Genomic DNA, 12,948 nt, shown 5'->3' on the forward strand with positions numbered 1-12,948 from the left:
AGTATCTTCATCTTAAAAAATCCCCCCTACCCACCCCTACTCTCCCTCCTTTCCAGATGAGCGACACGGCGGCCCAGTGATTTGCACTGGTGCCTCACAGCAAGAATGTCTCTGCATGGTTAAAGTCCCCACTAAACCAGATGGCATTTTTGTGCAGAGTTCGTTCGTTCTTACCGTGCGGGTTTTGTTCTGGGTTCTCCGGTTTCCTCCCACAGTCGAAAAAACATGCAACCTAAGTAAATTGAACATACCAAATCGATACCATAGCCAAGCTCTTAGCAAGCCGTACATCTCTCCTTAGCCATCCTATATCTGTCATTAGCCAGAAATAGGTCAGGGGAGTTCATCAAGATCTTCCTTAGCTGAAACTTACCTCTTGCCTAGCAAACGGAAGAGAGCCCAGGGCTCAAGGATCTCATAAGATCAGGGGCCTCATGTACGAAGACTTGCGTGGAAATCTTACTAGAACATTGCGTACGCACAAAGCTGTAAATGTGCATACGCAGAAAAAAAATCTGATGTATGAAACACTGCGTACGCCGAATCTCACGCATATTCTTTTGTACATCCGAATGAACGTGAAACTGAGCGCAACATGCACGAGCACAAAACCCCTCCCTGCCTCCTCCCCCGTATGAATATGCTAATGACTATGCTAATGGGAAAATCCAACGAAAAAGCAACGGCAAAAGCAAGCAAAAAGAGAAACTTTGAACAGAATGTGAAATGGAGGTGCTGCTTTCGGAGGTAGACCGGAGAAAAGCGGTGTTATTTGCAAGTTTGTTCTCCGGAATTAACAACAAAAGAAAAAAATAGAGTGGGAGAGTTTAGCTGATGCGGTTAACACAGTTGGGTCTGAACATCGCACTGAGTGCATTAAAGATAGAAATAGTGTGGTTTATATCTGTAAAATGTTGCAGTACCCTTAGCGGTCTCAGTGGCGCACCTTGTAAGACGCATGTTATCATGTTTTGACACGTTCGAGCATAAACTCGGCTCGAATCCAGCGTCTGATGAACTCTTTCTTCTTTTTTCCCCCGCTATATATCAGATTTTGCCCACTATTTATCACGAGAAAGACAAGTAGGAATCATCAATAAGTTTGTGCATCATATTTTATTTGCACATTTATTGAATGGAAATGTTTCTGATTCACTCATGCAAATTCATTTTCAGATAGTGTCTTTATAGCAATGTGCGTGCAGTAGATTGCTCAGATTACATTGGGAAAACAGGCGACCGCTGCAAATTGTGCTTTAATGTTTAGCTGGTCAACTGTATGGTATGGAAACCTTATATAACTGCTAGATTAACCCGTCTCGTACAGCTGCCATTGCAAGGCTCAGACACTTTGTAGAGAGGAATTTAACACAACTGCCTCTAGGAGTCGCCAATGGAAATAAAACAGACACGCACAAAAAATGTGCGTACGCCAGCCAGAAAGCTGCTGTGAAGCTGCACACATTCCCACGTTCAGTTCATTGTTAGTAAATCCAAACGTGAGCGATTCTGAGCGTGAAACCTGGCGTACGCAAAGTTTTTGTGCGTACGCAGCGTTGATACATGAGGCCCCAGGTCTTTCTCCCGGGACAGCATGCCAAACAATCTTGTATTATCAACCATCAGCTAAGTGTGAACTCTTGAAACAGTAGTTTTGATGCCTTTGACATTTTATGCATCCAAGATCTAAATACATAAATGGGGAAATTAAGTAATTGCAAAAATTCAAATTTTTAAAATCAATATCAATATCAAACTAAATAGTTAAGTTTGAAGACAAGGAATTTTTGTAAGTTTGAATGTTTTTTTTTTAAAAGTTACAGTAGGAATAGACACAGAGCCAGCCAAGTCAGACAAGTCTCAAGGCTCTGAATTACTTGAAAGCTCTAGATGTCAGGGTTGTTGAGGGGAAAGAACAAGGAGTCAACTGCAGAATGAAAATGGGATATTTATTTAATAATAACATAAAATTTAATTTTAAAAAAATAACACAGAGGAGTAAAAGATGAAGCAAAAACTTGGCCTGGCTGGGCTGGGAACCAAGGAAACAACCATACAAGGAAAGAATTGACAACTTAAAAAGTTCTAGTGCTCTCAAGCCAACATAATGACATAAGCAGCAAAATCCGATATGAATTCATTTATTCATTTTCGTTTCAGCTTAGTCCTTTTATTAATCTAGGGTCACCAATGAACCGCCAACTCATCCAGCATATCTTTTACACAACGGATGCCCTTCCAGCCACAACCCAGCACTGGGAAACACCCACACACCCCTGCATTCAATCACATACACTACGGCCAATTTAGTTTTGTTCAATTCACCTGTACTGCATGTCTTTGAACTTGTGGGGGAAACCTGTGATGCGATCGGGCTACCCACTGCGCCTCCATGACACTTAAATCTGATATGATTCATTCATTCATTTTCTTTTCTCTTATAGTCCCTTTATTAATCTGGGGTCGCCACAGCGGAATGAACTGCCAACTTATCCAGCATATGTTTTAAGCAGCGGATGCCCTTCCAGCTGCAACCCATCACTCAGAAACATCCATGCACACTCATACACTATGGACAATTCACCTATAGCGCATGTCTTTAGACCTGTGGGTGAAACCGGAGCACCCGGAGGAAACCTATGCGCGAACAAGAGGAGAACATATAAACTTCACAGAGAAACGCTAACTGACCCAGTCGAGGCTCGAACCAGCGATCTTTTTGCTGTGAGGCGATTGTGCTAATCTGATATAAATATCCCACAAATGTTGTTTCTTATGTTAAAATTGTATTAAAAACTGGATCAGATACTGATAACAGAAAAATATTGGTAACAAATTGGAGGTTAGCCTCTTGCTTTGTAGATTTCAGAATTGGAATGCAAACAAAGATTAAGTCTTCATTTTTATCAAATACTGAAGTCACTCCATAACGTTTATAGTTTTGTGGCTGCAAAATAACACAAACTACCAAAATTGTTGTTTCATATAAAAGTGTTAAAATAGTGTTAGTGTTTTCCCTTTCACTTTCGTAAATTGTTGAAATTTGTTCCTCGCCACCTTTTGTTCCTTTCTTGGTTTGGGACTTGTAGAGCTGCGCATAGATGGATTTGCTCTTCAGTATTTGCACTTCCAGCAGTGAAACTAAATTACACTAAACTGAACTTAAACTCTGAAAACTGGACTGACACAGTTACATTTTTTTTATTAGAACTTCTAGCAGCTTTTACACAATCTACATTGAAAACGCACTACAGAAATAAACATGAACTGAACTAAATTGTTAAAAAATGAAATTTTGGATCGGCTAATGAGCATTTGCATTCTTAGGGCGTACTTACATGCTTGTCCCCCCTCCCATCTCCCCCGACGGCCCCCACTCACATTGCATTCGCACCTGTGCACGCTTACGTCATCGATGATGTGCTGTTCAGTAAGAAGCACTCTCGCTCAGCACAGCGGAGATTTCTTTAGCCACAGTATTTCGTTTTAGTCGTTTGATATGCAGTGAAACGCAGTCAAATATTCTGCCGAACAGATCAGCCACTTTTGACGCTTATAAAAAATCATGAAGTCCTCGTGCTGCAGGAATTAGGATGTTTGCTGAAGGTGCAGCTGTTGTGCAGTGAGGGGTTTACATCTTTAATAATCTATAGCAGTTTGTATTGAACAGTAAGAATGATTAATAAATAAATATCAAACAAACAATCCCGTAAAAGTCACATCTACACATGCACTCACACTACAAGCGTACCGCGACAAGCCTACGTGAACCGTGGCACACCTCTTCCAACCAGGCCAGGACTGGCCAACTGAACCGCGCCTGAGCCTGATTCAGAGCACTCACACTTCTCAAATGATTCAGGAAACGGGTGCTTGGCACGGTTCAAATAGCATAGTGTGAGTACGCTCTTCGCTATGCACCTCAAGACCAATGTTGAAAATTGGTTTCAATGGAAAATCCAGTAAATTCAGTAATTCCTCCATGCTAAACGTTGCTAAATTAAGATGCCCCAGCAAGTCTTTGAAAACTATTTGTTGAGTGGCTAATTTGAAAAGGGTCTGAAAAGTTGCTAGTGACTAAATTGATAATTTAGCTTAGACTACTTACTGACTGTTTTTATAGAAATCAAAGCTTTAGCGATAGTTCTACCAGGAAGACTGAGATGTCATGTCATTCATAATAATGATATCGTCAGCCTATAACGACCAAGCAAGCCATGTAAATAAGCTTATCTAAACAATCTGTTTCGCTGTATTCAGGTGACGATGCGGAAGTTTCCCTCCATCCTCCCCATCACCACCAACCACCAGGTTGGCCTCGTCTCCACTCAGGGGGTTGGCTTCGCCCTGCCTTCATCTTCAGGCAGGATCTGCCAGCTCATCCAGAGTTCTGCACTATAGACGGGGCTTACGCCAAAGAACTTCATGAAAGGACTGTAATGAACTCTCATTCATGCAAACAATTCACAATAAATGTTCAAACCTTTGTCTGCCTCCTAAAGTCTTTCTGGTAGAAACTGCAGATTCCAATGGCAAATGATGCAATGACAATATACATTTTCTATATACACTTTCCCCCCGACTAATTAACGAGTTTTGGTTTCTGAAAGGTTTTGGGGTACAGTAAGCAAAATGTGTTATAGCAGTTGATAAAGATTTCAAGATGTTGACATCTTTTTTTAGTTGAAACACTGATCCAGTGATATATATATATATATATATATATATATATATATATATATATATATATATATATATATATATATATATATATATATATTTTTTTTTTTTTTTTTTTTTTTCCCCACCCTTCACCTGCACCACACTGTAAAAAAAGATTTTTCTCAAAGCAGTAAATCATATATTACTGAATTATGTTTCCTGATAATATACTACTTTACTCTTTCTGTCAAAGTTTCGCATTTAATTCACTGCACGAAAATTATTCCTACACCTTTATTCGTTATTAACTTTTTGGTCAGTTCAGTGTACTGAGCTATTTTAGCTCATTGATGGAAATGAGCCACAGAATATCAGGATGTTTCAATCCACTATTTGTGTGCAGAATAACAAATAGCATCAAAGGGGTTTCATAGATGTTGGTGTACACTTTCTCGGTTGCAGACCTTTTTCTCGCTTGTGTAAGAGACTCTTTTTTTCATTCTTAGACTTTGAGCTGTCCTTTTATGATAAATTTAAAGAAACACTCCTGCTGCAAATGGAAAGGGGGGGGGGGGGGTGAACTCTTATCAACCCAACAGAAATGATGCCTGAAATAAATGAGCTTTGTTGAGGGCAGAGACGGAGAGGAACAACTGCATTGGTTCATTACTAGTGATCATGATCAGTCAAAAGCAAACAGATGAATATGAGCTGCACTGATTTCCACACTATGTTGAAATACAACAACATGGGATATTGTACATATAAAAACAGTATAGAAATAAATCCCGAATTCAAATCACATATGAATAACTGTCAGCCCAGCGTCTATTGAAGAGAAGCTATAAGGGACAGCATAATAAATCAGGACCAATAAGAGCTCATGTTAATCAGATGCCCTTTGGAGAAAAATAAAAATTCTTTGCCGCTGTTTTGTGTTCGCATCAACATACTTCAACAAAATGATGTCTGCATGTGCACATGAATAAAAGTTCACAGGTCCAGCCATTTTCGTCACAACAAGAGTGTTTTTCTGTCTATTGAACTACTGAATACCAGTCATTAGCAATGATTAAGAGGTACTTTTGCTTGCAACTGTGGAATGAATGTTGAATAGCAGTTTAATCAGCAGATATGACAAACATTTTGTCTCTGTAACCTCAATATCTGTCCATTAAATCCTAAAGGACACATCATGTCTCTTTTTTTGTGTGCAATTTTGATGGAACACTCAGCAAGAGTAAAGAAAGCGTTATTGCTCTTTTTTTAAATTAATGTTACTCTATACTTATGTATACAACAATTCATGAGTAAGCCAAGATATCCAAGTATTAGTAAATGCCTGGGTTAACTTCTGGGTTAGCTTTTACATAACACGGTATTCAATTAAAATGGAATCCCTTTTAAGTGCTTTGACCATTCATTTACATTTACAGTGCCATTATAAAACAGGTTTCAAAATGCATTTCTTTAAACATATAACAATAATGCTATTGTTCAATTACAAAATCATAACGTTTCTAAAAACTGTGTGTACATGTTCTCTTTGAAGGCATGCAAGAGTTTTTGACAACCAAAACTGAAAGGACTACAGGATTGTACATGCACAGATCTCCATATGGTCCTTGAATCTGTGTGAGTGATGACTGATTGATATTCTTGTATACAAAACTATTCAGATATTTGGGAAAAAATATTTCTATTGTTATATTTACACTCACCGGCCACTTTATTAGGTGCACCTGTCAGTTTATCTGGTGTACCGGGTGTGACCCCCTTTTGTCTTCAGAACAGCCTTAGTCCTCATAGATTCAACAAGGTACTGGCAATATTCCTTAGAGATTTTGGTCCATATTGACATGATAGCATTACGCAGTTGCTGCAGATTTGTCGGCTGTACATCCATGATGCGAATCTCCCGTTCCACCACATCCCAAAGGTGTTCTATTGAATTGAGATTGGTGACTGTGGAGGCCATTTAGGTATAGTGAACTCATTGTCATGTTCAAGAAACCAGTCTGAGATGATTCACGCTTTATGACATGGCGCATTATCCTGCTGGAAATAACCATTCGAAGATGGGTACACTGTGGTCATAAAGGGATGGACATGGTCAGCAACAATACTCAGGTAGGCTGTGGCATTGACACGATGTTCAATTAGTACTAATGGGCCCAAAGTGTGCCAAGAAAATATCCCTCACACAATTACACCAGCACCAGCAGCCTGAACCGTTTATACAAGGCAGGATGGATCCATGCTTTCATGTTGTTGATGTCAAATTCTGACCCTACCATCTGAATGTCATAGCAGAAGTCGAGACTCATCAGACCAGCAAACGTTTTTCCAATCTTCTATTTTCAATTTTGGTGAGCCTGTGTGAATTGTAGCGTCAGTTTCCTGTTCTTAGCTGAGAGGAGTGACACCAGGCATGGTCCTCTGCTTCTGCAGCCCACCCACCCTAAAGTTGGATGTGTTGTGTTTTTAGAAATGCTTTACTGCATACCTTGGTTGTAATGAGGGGTTGTTTAAGTTACTGTTGTCATTTTATCAGCTCAAACCAGTCTGGCCATTCTCCTCTGACCTCTGGTATCAACACGAGACTTGCACCCACAGAACTGGATAGTTTCTCTTTTTCGGACCATTCTCTCTAAACCCTAGGGATGGTTGTGCGTGAAAATCCCAGTAGATCAGCAGTTTTTTAAAATACTCAGTCCAGCCTGTCTGGCACCAACAACCACACCTTGTTCAAAGTCTTCTTTCTTCCTCGTTCTAACGCTCAGCAGATCATCTAGACCATGTCTAAATGCATTGAGTTGCTGCCATGTGATTGTCTGATTAGAAATTAGTATTAATGAGCAGTTGGACATTTGGATATATATTTTATAATTTTTGATTACTATTTTTTTACAATTTTTTCCAAAAAAATGAATTTATTCAGCATGCCATTGTTGCACAAACCTCAGATTTAAGTAGTAGACAAGCCACCATTAAAAGTCAATTGATTGAGTTAAGTAAAGTTTTAAATTAATAGTTAAAGTAAGTTCTAAATAAAATAATATTGAAATACTAAAGAACAATTAACAAGAAAATATTTTTTTCTAGTGAAAACTTTGTTTCAAACACTCCTTTTAAACGTATTTAAATGCATCGCAGATCAAAAAATCACTTTCACTTAATTTATCAACAACTTGTGTGCTTATTTGATGAACTGTAAGAGTTTATACGTACAATACGTTAAAAAAAATCATGAAAACATAAATATTAGATCTGTCATTTCACATTGTGTTTGTTTGAACGTTTAGTACACAGTATGTGTATACTTAACAGTACATGCAAGTGTTTCATGTGTATGTACTGTATACATGTTAGAGATGTTTGATCTAAACCCTACAAGGCGCCGCATGAACTCTCAATCATAAAGTGCATATTAGATGCAACCAGTGGATTCAGTTGGAAGGTTCAGTCATAATAAATTGAGCTTTTGTGAAAATGCATAATAGAATACAGCAAATGTTTGATTTCAGCAATAAATATTTCTTCTTGACATGATTCTGACAGCACAAAGCAGCTCCAGTGTTTTCGAGTCAGAAGAGACAATGAAAAATAAAAGAATAATGGCATAACACAAACTTGTTACAAGTCTGCTTTTTAAGGGAAAAATTAAAAATGCAATTCCTGATTATTCCTTTTAGCAATCTTTTAAAAGAGGTATTAACTTTATTTACAGTACATTTACCATTTTAAAGAGACATTTTACATTCACAAACAGCTTAACCGACTGCATGGAGTGTTATAATAGAAAAAGCATAATAGGGGTACTTTAGAAAAAAAGCTTGTTTCAAAAGCAAATTCTCCAAGGACATGTTGTGTTCGTTTCTGCATGTTCTGTAATTGAGAGAAAACATGCTGAACCATTCAGTACCAAAGCCAGTGTGATTAATTCTTCATTACATTATTTTAAATCGAGTTTGGGTTTAACTGTGGGGCTTATGAAGAAGAAATCGTTGGCATGGTTACCAGCTTCAGGTCCACAGCTTGCACATTTCTCAACCACATTGTCCATTATGAGCTCACTGATCTGTAGGCAAATGACAGGAGGCATTTCTGTTTGAGGATCCCTTACAGGGATTTATATAAAAAAAGCTAGCTAAGGCTCTTCTCAAGAGTAATAATCTCCTGCCGATTTAAAGCACACTCATCTTTTAGGGTTAAATCTAATGTACATGCGCCATTTTAATGCATTACAGTCTCTGATGTCGTTAATAAAGAGGAGCGCACTGAATAAGACCTGTTGAGTGCTCTAAATGAACTGGTATCAAAAGCAAAGATGTTTTAAATTGGCAAGACACGCTTTACCTGGCTAACTTTAATCTTGAATCAGATTTAATGCTTATTCTGTCTGTCATTTAAACATAGGGGATGAACAATCCACACACTGTCACTTTATTGCAAATATTCCAAAAAGCTATTTCATTTGGAAATTCATTAAATATGCATAACACTTTTATGAACAATGATATGCACAGCCTGCACTTAATAGGGAAAAATGGGCTTCAAAATCTGATGTATTATTCATGGTTGGTACTACAGCAAGCATGGCTTCTTCTGTACTGTAGCCCATAATTAGAGATAGGGATTTGATTATGTTTCTAAATGTAGGATTTTCACTTGGTGCATGCAAAACAGAAAATGAAGACCAAAATCATACTTGAGGACAATCCTTTTGTAGATACATAATATTAATAAGAAATTGTATGAAACACCCTACATCGTAATTATTTTTAGTCACTTACTTACTTACTTACTCTCAGGGCTGTTTACATCAAAGTTGATATTTAGCTGCACCATTTTAGTGTTTTGTAATATCTAATTTTTACGAGGTGGTTCATTAGCCCGCTTAACCCCCAATCTGGAAGACTAGGACACACACTCATACACTACAGACAATTCACCTATAATGCATGTCTTTGGACTTGTGGGGGAAACCGGAGCACCCAGAGGAAACCCTCGCGAGTACAGGGAGAACATTCTAACTCCACACAGAAATGCCAATTGGCCCAGTTGGGGCTTGAACCAGCAACCTTCTTGTTGTGAGGCGACAGCACTACCCACTGCACCACCGTGCTGCCCTTTTAGGCCCAGTTTACACTTATGCGTTTTAGTTTGAAAACGCATAAGTTTTGCTACAGTTACGCAATCCGTCCATACTACGCCGGAGTTTTCGAGTGCCGAAAATGGAGCGTTTTGAAAACACTGAAGAGGCGGTTTTCATCCAAAAACGCTGCTGCTCTGTCTCAGTGTGGATGGGGGAAAACGGAGACATCTGAAAACGGAGGCGGGGCTGCCAACATTCGCCTCTATGATTGGGGCTTTTCCTCAATATCAAATAGCCTACACACAGTTCAATTTCTGCATCCTCTCCTTGTAGGTTCAGACTTTGCAAGTTTGATATGGAAAACAGACTCCAGAGAACATGTCGGGTAAATCTTCAAAGGGAACAGTGTACTGTATAACCTTATTCACATCATCCTGGATGCATTGTTTCACTTTCTTAACAGTAAAATAAAAACATGAAGAAACTGCTATTTTTTTATATTAACAACTTAACAGACAGCAGAAATGTTGAGGCGTTGTGCTGCATGAAGTCTATAACATCTGCCTCCCTTTATTGTCATTGAAAATACGAAACATACCCTCTCTTTTGCTGAATGTCAGTTTTAATAATCAAAAATTTGTAGGAAATAAAGGCAAGCAATTACTCAATATACAAAATGCACGTGGTTAGATTAATTATTCATTTATCTCTGCGATCAGCCAAAACACGTTACCCGAGCACAAGTAGCCAAATAGATTCAAAAACCAAAGTCGGGGAACACGTCGTTAGATATAGACAACAAGATTAATTAAATATCACGTTTAGCAAATATAGTGATATTAGATCCAGCGGGAGATCCTTGATGAACACTCCGACTAGCACAGCTCTCATCTGGGTAGATAGGCTGCAGCGCTTGCCAGAGAGTGTGTGTGTGGTCACGTGATGTGCGTTTCAGCGTTTTGGTGTAGAAAGAGAGCTGTTTAGAAACGCTGGGTGAAACGCTAGTGTGGACGCGGATCGTTTTCATTCTAAAATGATGTTTTAAAACTAAAACGCACTAGTGTAAATGGGGCCTGAGTCACCTATATATTCTTAAAAAATGGTGGGTTGTACTAACCCACACTGTTAACAATTTTTGTAAATTTCATGTATTTATCTGTAATATGAACTGTATTTTACTGTAGGACAGTTTTGCTGTATATGCTACTGTTTTTTAAAGTCACATTGTGAGAATTATGGTATATTTTACAGTAAAGATATACATAAAATTCTGTAAACACATATGCTGCAAGATAAATGGTGCTGTAAATGTAAATGCAGTATTTTTGCTGTAACTGATATCCAGTAAGTAACTGGTGAGTTGCTGCCAGTAAGTTACTGTAGATCAGGGATGTGTAAACTAGGGTTGCAGCGATGCCATTAATTCACAATACAATACTATACCAGCTAAGGTATCGTGATACTTGTAATTCATTACTCAAATCTATGAATTAAAGAAAATTGTCAGAAACACTATATTTTATATGTTATAATAGGCCAACTTGAATTGAATTCATAATTGCCTTATTCTCTTTTTTTATATTAAAACATTTAAGTTTTAGTTAACATAAGAACAAACTGTTTTACTCCTGGTTGATTTACTTGTGTATTGACAAATACCACCTAGCCCACATTATTCAAAATTGATTCAATGCTCATAATAAATTCTCTTCCACAGAAGAATGAAGAAAGTCCTGAGTTTAGCAAAATATGAGTGATAAAAGATTTTCTGAGTAAACTATGACTTTAGCATCCACCAGGCACATTTTCTTCAGAAAATTCAAAAGCCTAAATCCTTTTTGCTATTTTTCTTTTAATCCTTGAAGGTGACAAACAATCTCATAGATTTTTCTTTTGCATTGCAGAATCAATTTTATCTTTTTACGGAGGCTTGTGGATCTCTACTTTCACTCTTTTACAAGTTCATTACCGATTTTCTACTGTAGCACTGACTGAGTGCATCAAAGCCTATTTTCAGAATCTTCAGAAAGACAAGAACTCAAAGAAGATTGAACTTTACAACTTCAGAGACACATTCCCTTTACTTTACCCTCTATTTCACCACTGCTTTCATCACATTATTATTGACCAACACTAACTATAACTCTGAAAGAAGCCCAATTTGGCCTGCTACGCTATGTAAGTTAACACTCACTCCTTTGGCTAACAACAACAGTATGAACTGACATGAAAAACTTTCTCATTTTTAGATTTTAAACAAGCCATTTTTCCCCTTCGGAGTCTAAATAATCTCTCTAGCATCTATAATCAGCCTCTCTTCAGCTCAAACAAACCACCGAGCTGCTGCAATCAAATGAATGCTGCAGATGAAGCCACAGTGCAATTCAGGTACTTTCAAGCCCTTTTTATAGAAGAGACCACAAGACATTTTGAATAATGTCATTTTGGCACATAATTCATACAGACAAGGTGGTCGTTGTATGAATTTTAATTTGGGCTCACTTCACTGCCAATTAGCTGGCTCTGTAGTCATCAACATTGCCAACAGGACACACCAAATCTATCGTGCACATCTTTTGCGAAGGTCTAATGCATAAAGGTGAGATCATCAAAGCACTTAGATTCAAAATTGAGGCTTGATTTAAAATAATCGTCAGTAATATACGTTGAAGTGGCTTTGCTCTTTTTCACCACCTGGCACAACAGTTGTCTGAAAGAACTGCACTGATGCTGGTCATTAGAGAAAACCATATGACGTCTCTAAAATATCTCAGAAACATCAGACAGGAGTCACAGCTGATGTATGACAGCAGGCAGATGTGCTTGTTTGGTGTTTATTTTTTCCTAGAATGCTGTCTGTATATTTCAAACCTATGATTTTTCTACACTGTTCTAAAAAAATGTTTTCAAATGATCTATTTTAAGACGCTTTTAGCTGTACATTTGCTATTATAGGGTTATAATTATATTTTAGGTAGCATGGTGGCTCAGTAGTAAACACTGTCGCCTCACAGCAAAAAGGTCACTGGTTCGAGTCCTGGCTGGGTCAGTTAGCATTTCTGTATGGAGTTTGTATGTTCTTCTAGCGTTTACGTGTGTTTTCTCCGGGTGTTCCAGTTTGCCTCACAGTCCAAAAAACATGCTGTATACAGGGGGTGACACTTCAAAATGACCATGAACGTCACGGC

The 12,948-nt window shown here is 38.1% G+C and overlaps 1 long non-coding RNA gene across 3 annotated transcripts in view; it reads right to left on the reverse strand.

The window, feature by feature from the left end:
- Nucleotides 1-1,813: 1,813 nt before the first annotated feature.
- The window catches only part of LOC147837146 (uncharacterized), a 158,348-nt gene continuing 147,213 nt past the window's right edge, over nucleotides 1,814-12,948 (reverse strand). For 2 of the 3 annotated variants that reach the window (XR_015478681.1, XR_015478680.1), the window contains 2 exons: nucleotides 8,683-8,743; nucleotides 8,356-8,550 (listed from right to left, as the gene is read on the reverse strand). This is a non-coding gene — a long non-coding RNA (uncharacterized LOC147837146). Of the gene's footprint in view, nucleotides 2,482-8,355; nucleotides 8,551-8,682; nucleotides 8,744-12,948 lie in introns of those variants that run through there. The other variant, XR_015478682.1, reaches the window with a different exon arrangement.

Source organism: Danio rerio, chromosome 2 (genome assembly GCF_052040795.2).
Source record: "Danio rerio strain M-AB ecotype USA chromosome 2, GRCz13ab, whole genome shotgun sequence".
Classification (NCBI taxonomy): Eukaryota; Metazoa; Chordata; class Actinopteri; order Cypriniformes; family Danionidae; genus Danio; species Danio rerio.